The sequence below is a fragment of the Salmo trutta genome, chromosome 2 (assembly GCF_901001165.1).
Source record: "Salmo trutta chromosome 2, fSalTru1.1, whole genome shotgun sequence".
In the NCBI taxonomy this organism is placed as follows: Eukaryota; Metazoa; Chordata; class Actinopteri; order Salmoniformes; family Salmonidae; genus Salmo; species Salmo trutta.
The window spans coordinates 50,532,027-50,551,008 of record NC_042958.1 but is presented as its reverse complement, the minus strand read 5'-3'; positions in this window follow the sequence as shown (position 1 = coordinate 50,551,008).

Below are 18,982 nucleotides of genomic sequence, written 5' to 3'. Positions count from 1 at the left end.
AAAGAGAGACCTAAGACAACAACATAGCACGGCAGCAACACCACATGGTAGCAGCACAAAACATGGTACAAACATTATTGGGCACAGACAACCGCACAAAGGTCAAGAAGGTAGAGACAACAATACATCACACAAAGCAGCCACAACTGTCAGTAAGTGTCCTTTATTGAGTCTTTGAATTAAGAGATTGAGATAAAACTGACAAGTTTGAGTATATGTTGCAGTGCGTTCCAGTCGCTAGCTGCAGAGAACTGAAAAGACGAGCGACCCAGGGATCATGTTGATATTCAGCCCCTGTTCCCAAGACTCCAACACCCAACCATCAACCAATCCCTAAAGATCTTTGTGGACCGTCCAGACTACAGTCCTATGCTAAAGAACACAAAAACGCAAAAAAAAATTCAGATAAAATGTATATTCTTGTTGCCTCATGAAGAACCAATAATTACGCAATAAGGCCTGAGGAGTTGTGGTATATGGCCAACATACCACGACTAAAGGCTGTTGTTATGCACAACGCCTGGATACAGCCCATAGCCGTGGTATATTGACCATATACCACAAACCCCCAAGGTGCCTTACTGTTTTAATAAACTGGTTACCAATGTAATGTTGACATACCTGTGGTATACGGTCTGATATACCACAGCTGGTCTCAGCTGTCCAAGGTTTGAAGATTATTGCCATGCTGCTTTACCAGTTATTAAAGATGATTGAGATGAACTGGACACCGTCTTTTTGGGGAAGGTGTGAAATAGTTGTTTGGCATTTTGTAGATGTCTCACATCTATACGCTCGCTCAGAAACAAAAAGGTTAAGATTTGTTCAAACGCTCGTCACTGTTGAGGTACGTCCTTTGTACCTTTAGTTTCTTGTTTTAACACTGTAGTCTACGGTATAAAGACATATTTGCATATTTCCCAGGGTGCCTTTCAAGTGAATTTTTGAATTTCCAGTACCACCCATGGATGTGTTTGCTAGTCGCAGAGATATATTTGTTCCATTCAATTATAAACAATTCTGTAGACTTCCCTGAGTGACTAACCTAATATTTTATCATTGTATTTAAAGTGTTAATGATGGAAAGTGGTATATATATCATAACTTGCAGCCTAGTTTTACCTCAATACAGTGGTCTGAAATGCTTGATTTGCAGGCCAAATTGGTGAAGTCAAATTACGATTGTTGTAAAGTGATATGTAAATATGTAATTCCTATTTAGGATATCCAAAAACTTGCAATTTTTATCACCTGCATTTAGAATAACCTCCAAAATAGGGAAAAATATGATTTTAGACTACCCAAACCATCTAAACGGGAACAACCATATCAGTAACAGATTAAATAAATCATACCACTAACCGATTGGATTAGTTTAGAAAATGTACATTATTTATCTTTGTGTAGCATAAGATCAATCAATCAATGTGCGTGTAATAACACTCATACCGAAAGTAATTCTAAAAATCAAGCTGAAATAGAGCATGCTGGGAAATATGATAATGATGGGTGTGGTTTTTGAGAGTGTGTGGTGATTGTACCTTTTTATTCAATCTATAGTCATGTGTGTTCGTGTGTATATGTATGTGCGTGTGCGTAGAGCTTGTAAACTGAGTATGGGGGGTGGGGGGGTGTTTCACAGTAAAGTATAACCATTGTAACATCCAGGCTATTACATGTGTTTAATGGCCTAAAGCTTGTCATGAAACTGCTAATTGCTCTATATAAATGCCATGTTCATATTGCAGGCTATTAACGCATTAACAAAGTCTCAGGAAGAATGGAAGGACTCAATACAAGACTTTAGCTGCAATAAAAAATAAATGGTGCCATATTATAGAAATTTGAAATTGTATTTTGCACTTACTCTCCATTCTTCTACCTATCAAGTTAACTCGTCCGTCTTAACACTTATTATATCCATTTATCTCATGCACAGGCTATGACACTTGAGTAGAACCAACGTAGTGACCCCAAACTGCTGGTGATGTTGACCAAGTATGGAGATATCAATGATAATTGGGACAGTTTGCGTCAGATTACATTTACACTGGATTCCTCTATTCTGATTTACTGACTTTTGATTGCGTCATTGGTTAACTGGATAATTGCTGTGGGCTGGCACAGAGCCCGGTGTGTCATTAGAGACAAGCTTGTTTAAAACAAAGGAAAAGAGAGAGTATTAGCAGGCGCTAATAGCTATCATCGACTCAGTTCAAAAGCTCTACACACACACACACAAAATGAGCTGAGTTATTAGTTTAATCAGTCTAGGATGCCAACTGATTAGTTTAGCAGTCTTTATTAGACATGGAGCAAGAGAGCTGGATCTGGAGGTAGAGAAGGCATCAGTAGAGAGCAGGGAGAGGAACAGGGGGGAAGAGAGAGAGAGAGAGAGAGAGAGAGAGAGAGAGAGAGAGAGAGAGAGAGAGAGAGAGAGAGAGAGAGAGAGACGAGCCCCCTCAGTCAGCTGGTGTTGGACCTCACCAACCAAGCTGACACCAGCACTGCTTCAAAAGAAAGGATTCAAATAAACAAAATAATGAACCAAACAAAGGACTCATATTTACAACATTGGAAAAACGAAACAAAATCCCAAAGCCGACTAAATTGCTATCTGACCCTAAAGAGAGAATATGAATTGGCTGATTATCTCTACTCTGTCAGAGATACGAAGCAGAGACAGATCCTTACCAAGTACAGGCTGAGTGACCACCGATTGGCGATAGAAACCGGCAGACATAAAAAGACATGGCTACCCAAAGAGGAGCGTGTATGTGGTCACTGCACGACAGGGGAGGTAGAGACAGAGATGCACTTTCTCCTTTACTGTGATAAATATTCCTCACAAAGAGATTCATTATTCACAGAAATGACTACATTTATTCCAAATTTGAACTTATTAAACCCAGAAGAAAAACTAAAATTACTCATGGGCGAAGGAGCAATGGCTCCTCTTGCAGCCAAATATGTATTTGCCTGCCATAGCCTGAGGGACACTGAATAATAACATCTGCATAGTAAGCAGTAACTTACTTATTATTACTATTATTGTTATTACTATTATTATTGTTGTTTATCATTCCAAATAGTAGTGGTATGGGTGGTAATGGTAATGATAGCAGTTTAGTGATGGTGGTAGTAGAAGTAGTAATGACGATAGTAGTTGTAGTACTGATATAATGGTGAAGATGACCGTTATTCAGTTATAAGTTAGTTCTAGATTCATTTTCCATATTTAGATTTTTATATTTATTACATTCTACTATTTTACTATTATTTTACTACTATTTTTGTAACGCGGGTCGTCTAATGGGGACCAAGACGCGGCGTATGACGTGCTCATAATTACTTTTTTTTAACTCAAAAATCAACAAAACAACAAAACGACCGTAAACAGTCTGAAATATAGAAATAGTAAACATAGAAATAGACACACTAGAATAAACATAGAAATATACTAATATAGAACATAAACCAAAAACCCCGAAACACACAAAACAAACACCCCCTGCCACGCCCTGACCAAACTACAATAACAAATAACTCCCTTTACTGGTCAGGACGTGACAATTGTATTGTTATTATTTTTATATTTAATGTTGTATTATTATTTACTGCCATTTTATATTATTGTTTGTTATTGTTAATAATTGTATTACAATGTGTATTGTATACATTGTTGCTTTGGCAATATTGACACAATGTTTTTCATGCCAATAAAGCAGCTTGAATTTGAATTTGAGAGAGGGAGAGAGAGAGAGAGAGAGAGGGAGATAGAGAGGAGAGAGAGGGAGATAGAAAGAGAGGAGAGAGAAAGTCAGAGAGAGAGAGAGAGAAAGAAAGGAGAGAGATGGAGAGAGAAAGAGAGGAGAGAGAGGGAGAGAGAAAGTCAGAGAGAGAGATAGAGAAGCTCTTCGTTTGAATCCTTATTCCCCCACTGAGTCCATCCAGATCAGACAGTACTAGACTGATAGAAGAGACGAGGATCTGCCTCACAGCTGGAATAACACAGCTCTGCAGTTCCCTGGTTTTAATATGTTCAGTTACGAAAGGGTGGTGGATCTACAGTATAACGAAGCATTTTAATTGAAATTTGTGAAACAATAATTAATGTATTTGTATAATTTATATAATATTTTACGGTGTAATGTCTCTCAAAGGATTTCATTAATGAAGTGAAGGGCAAGAGGATTTCATGGCAATTGGTGAGAGACTAGCTAGTACGCAAGTATTGCAGGCACATTAATTGCATGTAAGCTTTACAGCTGAACTGTGTCTTAGTAACACACTAGGGATTTTCGCATGGCCAAGTCAGCTGCTGTGATTGTCTGGTGGTCACTGTATTCACATAGGGGAAAACCTGACCAATGACTTGGGATTGATTCTTTGAATAACACCATATACATGAATAATATTTTGAATTACATATATATATCAATGCTATACTGTGAATTCTATACTGTGATGTACTGAAAAAATCCATGAAACATTGAATTCAAATCAAAGATCCACCATCATATGGTACTCCTTTCATCTATGGATCTGTTGGAGTGGATCTAGGGTGTCTGGGATGATGGAGTAGATGTGTGCCATAACCATCCTTTCAAAGCACTTCATGATTACAGATGTGAGAGCTACAGGGTGATAGTCATTGTGGAATGAAGCCTTTGAGTTCTTGGGAACAGGAAGGATAGTGGTCCGCTTAAGACATGTGGGGATTACAGACTGAGACAAGGAGAGGTTGAAAACAATTGTGAATATGCCTGCCAGCTGTTCTGTGCATTCACTGAGACGAGCCCTGGAGTATGGTCCAACCCCGTGGCCTTGTGAGTGTTGACCTGATTCAAGACCTTGCTCATATCGGCCTCGGAGAGCGAGATCACCCAGTCCTTTGGGTCGGTGGGGGCCCTCGCACAGCGCGGTGTTGTTATTGTCGAAGCGTGCATAAATTGCATTGATTCCCCTCAGACCCCATTGGCTGAACACAGCTGATATAAATAGACGTGTTAATTGTGTCTGTCGTGTTGAAACAGGTGCTGGGAGTATCAGCTCTAATGAAATGTAAGGACTGACGGTCCATGATATAAAAATGATAGTTTTAACCATTCTTTAAGGCTATGCAGTGTTTGTTTACATTTATTTTGTTAAACAGGCTTATATTTTGGGATCTGATGGAGTAAGACAGTTGAACTAAGCTCATGAGGAATTCATGAGTTATATTCTTCAAGAATCAATGGGTATATACAGTATCATTTATTTATAAGTTCAAAAATGGAGCAACTGCTGATTGCCCCTTTAAGATGTCCAACAAACTACAATCTTAGAAAAAGGGAGAGTGTCTCAGAATTCTTTGATGCTCTTTCCCCACAGCCAGCAAACATTGTGTTCTTATGATTACCTCAACCCCAAAAGCCTGCTGTTTCGTAAGAAGATATGTCACCCGCACCGCCACCCTAAAACACTGAGTGTTAATTGTGATCGGAGAGAAAATGACTGGCTAAGTAATGAGACAGCTGAAAGGGGGTGGCGGTGCGGGTGACAAATATTCTTACGAAACAGCAGGCTTTTGAGATTTAGGTAATCATATGTACACAATGTTGACTGGCTGTGGGGAAAGTGCATCAAATAATTCTGAGACAGTTGCTTCATCCATTTTTTAACTGAATGGTACTGTATGTACCAATTGATTCTTGAAGAACATAATTTATAAATGCCTCATGAGCTTAGTTTAACTGTCGTACCCCATCAGAACCCCAAATATAAGCTGTTTTATGGCAATGTTTATAAACAAACACTGTATGGGTTTTTAAAACATGGTTAAAACTAGCATTTTTATATCATGGATGGTCACTCCTTGCGTCCGTAGATTTGTTTATAAATATGAGAGTGATTACATTTCTCCAGCCCCATCGCTCAGCTGTTTACAGATCACACTTTGTTATTATTCTAACTGCTGATTGGCCCTTTAAAAGTGTCTGGTAAGGGCTGCTAGAGAGTACAACTGACAGTTAATTGTGATGCTATCTTCAGAAATAATCAACCAAGGTGTAATGCGTCTGTGTGTAGCTGATGAGATGAGTCAGGCGCAGGACAGCAGATATGAGTAATGAAAGCAATTTTACTCAAAATTAATACATGGCCACAAATACGGACCGCAATACAACAAACAATTACTCACAAACAAACATGGGGAAACAGAGGGGTAAAAAATGAACAAGTAATTGGGGGATTGAAACCAGGTGTGTAAGACAAAGACAAAACAAATGGAAAATGAAAAGTGGATCGGCGATGGCTAGAAGACCGGCGACGTCGACCGCCGAACGTCGCCCGAACAAGGAGAGGGACCGACTTTGGCGGAAGTCATGACACAAGGGGCCTCCCGAGTAGCGCAGCGGTCTAAGGCACTGCATCGCAATGCTAGAGGCATCACTACCGACCTGGGTTCAATCCCAGGCTGAGTCACAACCGGCTGTGATTGAGCAGTGCACATTTGGCACAGCGTCATCCAGGTTAGGGTAGGCTTTAATTGGCTCATTGTGCTCTTGAGACACCTTGCAGCGGGTTGGGTGCCTGCAGGCTGACTTCGGTCATCAGATGAGCGGTGTTTCCTCTAACATATTGGTGCAGCTGGCTTTCTGCTAACCAGGCAGGTGTTTAGAAGCGTGGTTTGGTGGATCATGTTACAGAGGGCACATGACTCAACCTTCCCTTCTCTCGAGCCTGTTTGGGAGTTGCAGCGACGAGACAAGATCGCAATTGGATATCATGAAAAAGGGGGTAAAATACCCCCCCAAAATTATACAAATAATAACAATCAACCACAGGAGGTTGGTGGCACCTTCATTTGGGAGGATGGGTATGTGGTAATGGATTGAGCGGAATAAGGGGAAATGTATCAATAACATCAAACATGGTTTCTATGTGTTTGATACCATTATATTCACTCCGTTCCTGCCAGTTATTATAAGCCATCCTCCCGTCAGCAGCCTCCGCTGAATTCAACCCATCCGTTCCCTGGATGTACAGTGCAAACAAACAAAATACTATTTTCTTTGGACATCAGGAAAAAAATATATACATTCCCTTTAACTATAGATTACCACAATGGGTGAAGTGCCCCTCACTGCTAGTCAACCTGCCTGGAGCCACCCCATTACAGCTCATTAAGGTGTAGCCTGATTGAGGGGCTGCAGTATCTTGTTAGATTCCATTTCACTCAGTTCATTAGAGCTGATACTCAGCACCTGTCTCAACACGACAGACACAATTAACACGTCTATTTATATCAGCTGTGTTCGTCTAATGGAATCTGAGGGGAATCCAGGTGCAATTATTAGCCACACAACTACAGGTGGTCGACTGGTCATTGCTGGTATCACAGTGTAAAGCCAATGTAAAATTTAGATGGAAAACATGCCATTACTTATCTTTGAAACTATTACATTTAGCTTAATTCAGACTTTTTAAATTAAGAATATAAGATTTTAGAATGAGTCATTTCTGATCAATTTGATGTTATTTTAATGGACAAAAAATGTGCTTTTCTTTCAAAAACAAGCACATTTCTAAGTGACCCCAAACTTTTGAACGGTAGTGTATGTTCTTAGATAACGTGGCAGTAGTGTCAATAGCATTACATACAACATTCACCGTAGTAATGGGGCCGAGGAAATCTATTAGAAATGGGATAATTTTTCAACTTTATTTAACCTTTATTGAACTACAGTGCCTTGCGAAAGTATTCACCCCCTTGGCATTTTTCCTATTTTGTTGCCTTAAAACCTGGAATTAAAATAGATTTTTGGGGGGTTTGTATCATTTGATTTACACAACATGCATACCATTTTGAAGATGCAAAATATTTTTTATTGTGACACAAACAAGAAATAAGACAAAAAACAGAAAACTTGAGCGTGCATTACTATTCACCCGCCAAAAGTCAATACTTTGTAGAGCCACCTTTTGCAGCAATTACAGCTGCAAGTCTCTTGGGATATGTCTCTATAACCTTGGCATGTCTAGCCACTGGGAATTGTCCCATTCTTCAAGGCAGAACTGCTCCAGCTCCTTCAAGTTGGATGAGTTCCTGCTGGTGTACAGCAATCTTTAAGACATACCACAGATTCTCAATTGGATTGTGGTCTGGGCTTTGACTAAGCTATTACAAGATATTTAAATGTTTCCCCTTAAACCACTCAAGTGTTGCTTTAGCAGTATGGTTAGGGTCATTGTCCTGCTGGAAGGTGATCCTCCGTCCCAGTCTCAAATCTCTGGAAGACTGAAACAGGTTTCCCTCAATAATGTCCCTGTATTTAGCGCCATCCATCATTCCTTCAATTCTGACCCATTTCCCAGTCCCTGCTGATGAAAAACATCCACACAGCGTGATGCTGCCACCACCATGCTTTGACGTTAGGATGGTGTTCTCGGGGTGATGAGAGTTGTTGGGTTTGCCTACTCCGGCCAAACCCAGACGACACTGGGCCAATTGTGCACCACCCTATGGAACTCGCAATCACCGCTGGTTGTGATACAGCCTGGATTTGAATCAGGGAGTCTGTAGTGGCACCTCAAGCATTGAGATGCAGTGCCTTAGACCGCTGCACCACTCTGGAGCACAAAGAACCAAGGACAGGTAAGGATCTGTCATTCAGCTGTACAGTGAACTAGAATAGCTGTAGTATCTGTGACTTGTACCTTTCCCAGGGTTATCTTGACCCAATGCATCTCTCTCTCTATCTATCAATTCACCCAACTGGATGCTTCAGCTAAATTGCATAGTGGCGCAGTCACACACAGTGTTTGATCTACAGCTCATGGGGTAAAAGTCTCAGTAGGATGCCCCAGGCTGGGCCAGATGGCTGTCTGGCTCTGTTCTCCATTCTTGAGATATGATTTCAGTGTCTGCATCCTGCTATTCTCACTCCACTCCCCAACTCTGACATTGAAAGCTGTCTCCTCGCTTCCCACCAAACCTAGACAGTTGGACAGTAAGAAGCTGAACCTCGACCTTATCGTAACCCCCAGACAGGTGGTTTCTATTCATTTCTGCAAATGTATTCTAACTCCAGACAGATGGTTCCTATCCAACCGTTATGGAATCACTCTTGCACTCAGAGACAGGCCCCTTCTATGCTTTGCCTCTGCCTAAATACAATGAACATGGATTATTCAACTTAACCCATGACCGGATAATAACTACTGATAGGCTAATTATACAAGAAAAAGTGATCAGGTCACAACGGTCTCCAACACTACCTATGTCCCATATACCATGGTCACTTTTCCAACCCAAATACCCTGGTCACGTATATCAAGCTCACTTGTTTTGTGCATTTTGCTACAAGCCTTAAAAGTTTCAGAGTGAGTAATGGGAAAGAGAGTAATGAATAAAAACCCACAGCATCCCGTAGAGCCCTCAAACCCACAGCATCACGTATATCGAGCTCACTTGTTTTGTGTGTATTGCTACAAGCCTTAAAAGTTTCAGAGTGAGTAATAGGAAAGAGAGTAATGAATAAAAACCCACAGCATCCCATAGAGCCCTCAAACCCACAGCATCCCGTAGGGCCCTCAAACCCACAGAATCCCCGTAAAGCCCTCAAACTCACCTCTGGACCTCGATGCCAGTTCCACTGCTTTTTCCCCCATTGTTCCCTTCAGGGACTGATTTAGACCAGGGACACCAGGTGTGTGCAATTAATTATCAGGTAGAACAGAAAAACAGCAGGCTCCGGACTTCGTAGACTTCGTCTAAACCAATGAGCATCACATCCCACTCTGAACTAATGAGCATCACATCCCACTCTGAACTAATGAGCATCACATCCCACTCTGAACCAATGAGCCTCACATCCCACTCTGAACCAATGAGCATCCCATCCCACTCTGAACCAATGAGCATCCCATCCAACTCTGAACCAATGAGCATCCCATCCCACTCTGAACCAATGAGCATCACATCCCACTCTGAACTAATGAGCATCACATCCCACTCTGAATACAGGGCTAAGAATGAATCGTACTACACCGGCTCCGACGCTTGTCTTATGTGGCAGGGCTTGCAAACTATTACAGACTACAAAGGGAAGCACAGCCACGAGCTGCCCAGTGACACAAGCCTACCAGACAAGATAAATCACTTCTATGCTCGCTTCGTGGCAAAAAACACTGAGGCATGCATGAGAGCATCAGCTGTTCCGGGCGACTGTGTGATCACGCTCTCCGTAGCCAACTTAAGACATTTAAACAGGTCAACATACACAAGGCTGCGTGGCCAGATGGATTACCAGGACATGTGTTCGAGCATGTGCTGACCAACGGGCAGGTGTCTTCACTGACATTTTCAACATGTCCCTGATTGAGTCTGTAATACCAACATGTTTCAAGCAGACCACCATAGTCTCTGTGCCCAAGAACACGAAGGCAACCTGTCTAAATGACTACAGACCCGTAGCACTCACGTCTGTAGCCATGAAGTGTTTTGAAAGGATGGTAAGGGCTCACATCAACACCATTATCCCAGAAACCCTAGTCCCACTCCAATTTGCATACTGCCCAAACAGCTCAGCTCAGCGTTCAACACCATACCCTCAAAGCTCATCACTAAGCTAAGGATCCTGACGGACTGCCCCCAGTTGGTGAGGGTAGGTAGCAACACATCTGCCACGCTGATCCTCAACACTGGAGCCCCCCAGGTGTGCGTGCTCAGTCCCCTCCTGTACTCCCTGTTCCCCCACAACTGCATGGCCAGGCACGACTCCGACACCATCATTAAGTTTGCAGATGACACAACAGTGGTAGGCCTGATCACTGACAATGACAAGACAGCCTCAACGTCACCAAGACTAAGGAGATGATTGTCGATGGGGCTGTAGTTGAGCAGGTTGAGAGCTTCAATTTCCTTGCTGTCCACATCACCAACAAACTAGAATGGTCCAAACACACCAAGACAGTCATGAAGAGGGCACGACAAAGCCTATTCCCCCTCAGGAAACGAAAAAGATTTGGCATGGGTCCTCAGATCCTCAAAAGGATCTACAGCTGCAACATCGAGAGCACCCTGACTGGTTGCATCACTGCCTGGTACGGCAATTGCTCAGCCTCTGAGTGCAAGGCACTACAGAGGGTAGTGCGTATGGCTCAGTACATCACTGGGGCTAAGCTGCCTACCATCCAGGACGTCTACACCAGGCGGTGTCAGAGGGAGGCCTTAAAAATTGTCAAAGACTCCAGCCACACCAGTCATAGACTGTTCTCTCTACTACCGCATGGCAAGCGGTACCGGAGTGCCAAGTCTAGGACAAAAAGGCTTCTCAACAGTTTTTACCCCCAAGCCATAAGATTCCTGAACAGGTAATCAAATGGCTACCTGGACTATTTGCATTATGTGCCCCCCCCAACCCCTCTTTTACGCTGCTGCTACTCTCTGTTTATCATATATGCATAGTCACTTTAACTATACATTCATGTACATACTACCTCAATTGGCCTGACCAACCAGTGCCCCCACACTTTGGCTAACCGGGCTATCTGCATTGAGTCCCGCACCTACCACCCGCCAACCACTCTTTTACGCTACTGCTACTCTCTGTTTATCATATATACATAGTCCCTTTAACCATATCTACATGTACATACTACCAAAATCAGCCCGACTAACCGGTGCCTGTATGTGGCCTCGCTACTTTTTTAGCCTCGCTACTGTTATTTTTCACTTCGCTATTGTCGTTTTACTGTTGTTTTTATTTCTTTACTTACCTATTGTTCACCTAATACCATTTTTGCACTGTTGGTTAGAGCCTGTAAATAAGCATTTCACTGTAAGGTCTGCACGTGTTGTATTTGGTGCACGTGACAAATAAACGTTAATTTGATTTGATTTGAACCAATGAGCATTCATGAGGAATGCTTTTCCAACAGTCTTGAAGGAGTTCCCACATATGCTGAGCACTTGTTGGCTGCTTTTCCTTCACTCTGCGGTCCAACTCATCCAAAACTATCTCAATTGGGTTGATGTCAGGTAATTGTGGAGTCCAGGTCATCTGATGCAGCACTCCATCCTTCTCCTTCTTGGTCAAGAAGCTGTTACACAGCCTGGAGTTGTGTTGGATCATTGTCCTGTTGAAATACAAATGATAGTCCCACTAAGCGCAAACCAGATGGGATGGCGTATCGCTGCAGAATGCTGTCTTAGCCATGCTGGTTAAGTGTGCCTTGAATTCTAAATAAATCACAGACACCTCCTCCTCCATTCTTCACAGTGGGAACCACACATGTAGAGATCATCCGTTCACCTATTCTGCGTCTCACAAAGACATGGCGATTGAAACCAAAGATCTCAAATTTGGACTCATCAGACCAGAGGACAGATTTCCACCGGTCTAATGTCCATTGCTCTTGTTTCTTGGCCCAAGCAAGTCTCTTCTTATTATTGGTGTCCTTTAGTAGTGGTTTCTTTGCAGAAATTCGACCATGAAGGCCTGATTCCCGCAGTCTCTTCTGAACAGTTGATGTTGAGATGTTACTGTTACTTAAACTCTGTGAAGCATTTATTTGGGCTGCAATTTATGAGGATGGTAACTCTAATAAACTTATCCTCTGCAGCAGAGGTAACTCTACGTCTTCCTTTCCTGTGGTGGTCCTCATGAAAGTCAGTTTCATCATAGCACTTGATGGTTTTTGCGACTGCACTTGAAGAAACTTTCAATGTTTTAGAAATGTTCCAGATTGACAGACCTTCATGTCCTAAAGTAATGATGGAGGTTTTTTTCGCTTTGCTTATTTGAACTGTTTTTGCCATAATATGGATGTGGTCTTGTAAAGGGAATTTAAATGTTTGTGCTTTTCTTTTAATTAATTTCTGTCTTCTATTCATGTGCTGTTCTAACAACCAATTTATGTGTTCATGCAAGTGACTGACTACAAATCCTCACTTATCAGTAGCTGCAATTTGGCAGTATGCCCAGACCTTGTTTTGAGAACGAACAAAAGATATCTCAGTTTCAAGGTCTCAGCTTAGAGATAAAGAAGTCTCGTGAGGTGTTGGTCTGTGACATGTTATGAAACAGTATTTGTCGGTCACATGAATGAAACAAAACGTTAATGATAAATTAATTATGCTAAAGCCTGCAAATATAACTTGTCTGTGTATAGCAGTATATAAGACAACTGCTGAGTCTGCCCAGGGAGAGCTCCTGATTTGTAAGACCGATGCCGGAGATGAGAAGCAGGTATGGGGAGTCAACATTTAATCAGGAACAAACAGGTAACAAGACAGGCACAGCGTCGGCACACGGGTAAACAAGAACATTCGACAATCAATGCTGAAGCAGGGAACAGAGCGGGTAACCAGACATATACAGGGAAGGTAATGACAGAGGTGATTGAGTCCAGGTGAGTCCAATAATCACCAAAGCGTGCTACGGGGGGAAGGCAAGTGTGCGTAATGATGGTGGCAGGAGTGCGCAACGCTGGGGAGACTGGCGCGCTTGAGCGCCCGGGGGGAAGAGTGGAAGCGTGCCATGATTAAAATGGTGCATTGAGTTGGTTGGAACCTCTCCATCACACTGACAATAAACAATGATTAACTTCTTAGGGCTAGGCCCCTTTTTTTCTCAATTTCCGCCTGAATGACGTGCCCAAAGTAAACTGCCTGTAGCTCAGGCCCTGAAGCCAGAACATGCAAAAATTGGGACCATTGGAAAGACAACACTTTGAAGGTTGTATAAATGTTAAAATAAAGTAGGAGAAAATCCAAAGAAAAAACAACTGGAATCTTTTTTTTTGAGAGACCATCCTCTTAGAAATGCAAGAGTAAGGACATACTGTAAATTAGCTCCCTGGATGTAATTCCTATGGCAGAAGTCTATGTTCAAGGTTTCAGGCTTGTAACTTAAAAATGAATAAGAAATAACAGTTTTTGTAGGACACAGTCCTGGAAATACGTGTTTGCGCACACCATGAAGAAATTACGCCTTTGCTAAAATTGGTTTCCTATTGAACATAATTCTTTCTGAACGAGTGGATTACTCATATCGATGGCGCCAACAGAACAGACTTTTTTGGATACAAATAAGGATTTAATCTAACAAAACGACACTACATGTTATAGCTGGGACCCTTTGGATGACAAATCAGAGGAAGACTTTTAAAAAAGTAAGTGAATATTTATTATTTATATGTGAATGTATGAAACCTGTGCAGGTGGAAAAATATTTTGATATGGGGCGCCGTCCTCAAACAATCGCATGGCATGTTTCGCTGTAATAGCTACTAATAAATCGGACAGTGCAGTTAGATTAACAAGAATGTGAAATTTCAGCCAATATAAGACACATATTTCTGGCCCTTCTTTGGACACTGTGTTAACAACCCTCCAGTCGAGCTTCAATGCCATACAACTCTCCTTCCGTGGCCTCCAACTGCTCTTAAATACAAGTAAAACTAAATGCATGCTCTTCAACCAATCGCTGCCTGCACCTGCCCGCCCGTCCAGCGTCACTACTCTGGACGGTTCTGACTTAGAATATGTGGACAAGTACAAATACCTAGGTGTCTTGTTAGAATGTAAACTCTCCTTCCAGACCCACATCAAACATCTCCAATCCAAAGTTAAATCTAGAATTGGCTTCCTATTTCGCAACAAAGCATCCTTCACTCATGCTGCCAAACATACCCTCGTAAAAATGACCATCCTACCGATCCTCAACTTCGGTGATGTCATTTACAAAATAGCCTCCAATACCCTACTCAATAAATTGGGTGCAGTCTATCACAGTGCCATCCGTTTTGTCACCAAAGCCCCATATACTACCCATCACTGCGACCTGTACACTCTCGTTGGCTGGCCCTCGCTTCATACTCGTCGCCAAACCCACTGGCTCCAGGTCATCCACAAGACCCTGCTTGGTTAAGTCCCCCCTTATCTCAGCTCACTGGTCACCATAGCAGCACCCACCTGTAGCATGCGCTCCAGCAGGTATATCTCACTGGTCACCCCCAAGGCCAATTCCTCCTTTGGCCGCCTCTCCTTCCAGTTCTCTGCTGCCAATGACTGGAACGAACTACAAAAATCTCTGAAACTGGAAACACTTATCTCCCTCACTAGCTTTAAGCACCAGCTGTCAGAGCAGCTCATAGATTACTGTACCTGTACATAGCCCATCTATAATTTAGCCCAAACAACTACCTCTTCCCCTACTGTATTTATTTATTTATTTTGCTCCTTTCCACCCCATTATTTCTATTTCTACTTTGCACTTTCTTCCACTGCAAATCTACCATTCCAGTGTTTTACTTGCTATATTGTATTTACTTTGCCACCATGGCCTTTTTTGCCTTTACCTCCCTTATCCTGTTGGGGCTAGGGGGCAGTATTTGCACTGCCGGATAAAAAACTTACCTGATTTAAACTGATTACTACTCTTGCCCAGAAATGAGAATATGCATATAATTAGTAGATCTGGATAGAAAACACTCTAACGTTTCTAAAACTGTTTGAATTGTGTCTGTGAGTATAACAGAACTCATATGGCAGGCCAAAACCTGAGAAGATTCCATACAGGAAGTGCCCTGTCTGACAATTTGTTGTCCTTCTGCTGCATCTCTATTAAAAATACAGCATCTGTGCTGTAACGTGACATTTTCTAAGGCTTCCATTGGCTCTCTAACGCCGCCAGAAAGTGGAATGGGGTGTCTGCTGTCTCTGGGTAAAGAACAGCAGCAGAATTTCTAAGTGGTCAGCCTGGGGACAGTGAGACTGAGATGCGCATTCACAAGACTACTCAATTTTTTTCTTTCAGCCTTTGAATGAATACAACGTTGCCCGGTTGGAATATTATCGCTGTTTTACGAGAAAAATAGCATAGAAATGGATTTTAAACAGCGGTTGACATGCTTCTAAATACGGTAATGGAATATTTAGAATTTTTTTGTCACGAAATGCGCTCGCGCGTCACCCTTCGGATAGTGATCTGAACGCACGAACAAAACGGAGCTATTTGAATATAACAATGGATTATTTGGAACCAAAACAACATTTGTTGTTGAAGTAGAAGTCCTGGGAGTGCATTCTGATGAAGAACAGCAAAGGTAATCCAATTTTTGGAGCCCCAAACTTGGTGGGTGTCAAAATAGCTAGCCGTGATGGCCGAGCTATGTACTCAGAATATTGCAAAATATGCTTTCGCCGAAAAGCTATTTTAAAATCTGACACTGCGATTGCATTAAGGAGTTCTGTATCTCTAATTCTTAAAATAATTGTTATGTATTTTGTCAACATTTATCATGAGTAATTTAGTAAATTCACCGGAAGTTTTCGGTGGGTATGCTAGTTCTGAACATCACATGCTAATGTAAAAAGCTGTTTTTTTATATAAATATGAACTTGATTGAACAAAACATGCATGTATTGTATAACATAATGTCCTAGGAGTGTCATCTGATGAAGATCATCAAAGGTTAGTGCTGCATTTAGCTGTGGTTTTGTTTTTTGTGACATATATGCTTGCTTTGAAAATGGCTGTGTGATTATTTTTCGCAGGGTACTCTCCTGACATAATCTAATGTTTTGCTTTCGGTGTAAAGCCTTTTTGAAATTGGACAATGTGGTTAGATTAACGAGTCTTGTCTTTAAAATGGTGTAAAATAGTCATATGTTTGAGAAATTGAAGTAATAGCATTTTTGAGGTATTTGTATTTCGCGCCACGCGATTCCACTGGCTGTTGACTAGAAGTTATCTCACCTCATTTGCTCACTTTGTATATAGACTTATTTTTCTACTATGCTATTGACTGTATGTTTGTTTTACTCCATGTATAACTCTGTTGTTGTATGTGTCCAACTGCTTTGCTTTATCTTGGCCAGGTCGCAATTGTAAATGAGAACTTGTTCTCAACTTGCCTACTTGGTTAAATAAAAGTGAAAATATGTACCTAAATGTTTAAAATCCATAATATTTATGATTATTTATTTGAATTACACGCCCTTCAGTTCCAACGGAAGTTGTCCTGCTAGCGGGACCCCGCTCCTTAATTAAATTAAGATTGACTTTGAGTGTCCCTGTGTAAGAATTTCCACCACAGTCTTTTACCAAATAGGGCCATTTTCTGTACACCACCCCTACCTTTTACAACACAACTGATTGGCTCAAACACATTAAGAAGGAAAGAAAATCCACAAATTAACTTTTACCAAGGCACACCTGTTAATTGAAATGCATTCCAGATGACTACCTCATGAAGCTGGTTGAGAGAATGCCAAGAGTGTGCAAAGCTGTCATCAAGGCAAAGGGAGGCTACATTGAAGAATGTCAAATACACTTTTTTGGTTTCTACATGATTCCGTATGTGTTATTTTCTTGTTTTGACGTCTTCACTATTATTCTACAATGTAGAATATAGAAGAAAAAAAATAAGAAAAGCCCTGGAATTAGGTGGTGTGTCCACACTTTTGACTTGTAGCCTATGTAGGGGACACAGAGTAGAGAGCAAAACATGCTGGTGCAGGGCTTTGGAAACAGATTGTTAGAATCAGGTCTAATTTCAGAGAAGCGGAGGCGAGAGGGAGTGAAGGATAAGTGAGGGGAGGAGAGAGGGATCGCAAAAGAAGAGTAGAGTACGGAACGTAACAGAAGATTCCCAAAGGAGTCTACGTGGAACGCTTCCTATCTTTGAATAGGGGCCTGTTTATCTATTGCGTTCTAGTAATATGTGTTTTAATTCCACAGGGATTTATGATCTATAATCATATCTAAAGGCTTCAAGCGATTCTGACTAAGTGATCAGTCAATGAAACCATATGACTGCTCAGTGGTTTACACAGTCAGGGTCAAATAGCGTACAAGTCCTCCTAGTGCACGCACAATGTGCCAAACATCCCTCAACAACAGATGCTATCAGTCACATGACCCTTCCCTGCCAATCTTCCTACATGGATGTCTCTTTCTGGGCTGGGTAGTCAGGCAGGTCACCCGTAATACAAGTCAGTATTTGACGTACATCCATGTCTAAGGACGTAGGGAGATAACATGTAAACTGGCCACTAGGGGCAACAGTGAGCACTGTTATCTTCAGGTAGGATTTTGTTTTGCGGATGGGAATGGCGGATGGGGTAAGCATCTGCATTCGGTTCCAAAGATTGTATGTAAGCATATGCCTCTGGTTCCAAAGATTGCATGCTCAAATCCAGTTATAGGAAGTTGTTTCTGATATTGTTTTTAGCCTATCCCAAACCTTAACCCTTACCTATCACATTTCAGGTAAGACCTAAATGTAGACTGTGTTGAAGTAACAATGTTTATTACAGCAACAGGGGCAGGCAAACAACAGGTCAAGCCAGGCAGGGGTCGGTCATCCAGAGTAGTGGGGCAAAGGTCAGGCAGGCTCAGGGTGGGCAGAAAAGGTCAAAAACAGGAAAAACAGGAACAATCAATCAATAGGAACAGAGAAAAATGCTGGTAGGCTAGACGAAACAAAACGAAATGGCAACAGATAAACAGCGAACACAGCTACCCAGGGGATAATGGGGGAAATGGGCGACACCTGGAGGGGGGTGGAGACAAGCACAAGAGAAACAGATCAGGGTGTGACATTACCTTAAGCATTCAGAGATAATGCCGAAACTTAAAACGAACCTTAACTATTTGGAGTTAATACCCAACCTTAAGAATTCAGAGTTAATGCCTAAACTTCACCCTAACCTTAACCCTTGCGTAATCTTAACATTCTGTATAATCCCTTTGTCCTAACGGTAAAAAATGACCCACCTTCACTAAACCTCTAAAATAAAGCAATCTATTTTGCATGAAGAAACCTCCGGTCATTCATCACAAATGTTGTGAACACACCTGTCATAATTATTTTCTTTACTAAGGTAGTGTAACATTTTGGGCTTCGTGGGTGTGGAGTCAGGTGCAGGAAGCAGGAAAATGCTTGGTACAATATGTAACTTAATAAGTGTTACGTTCCCCAGTTTCTG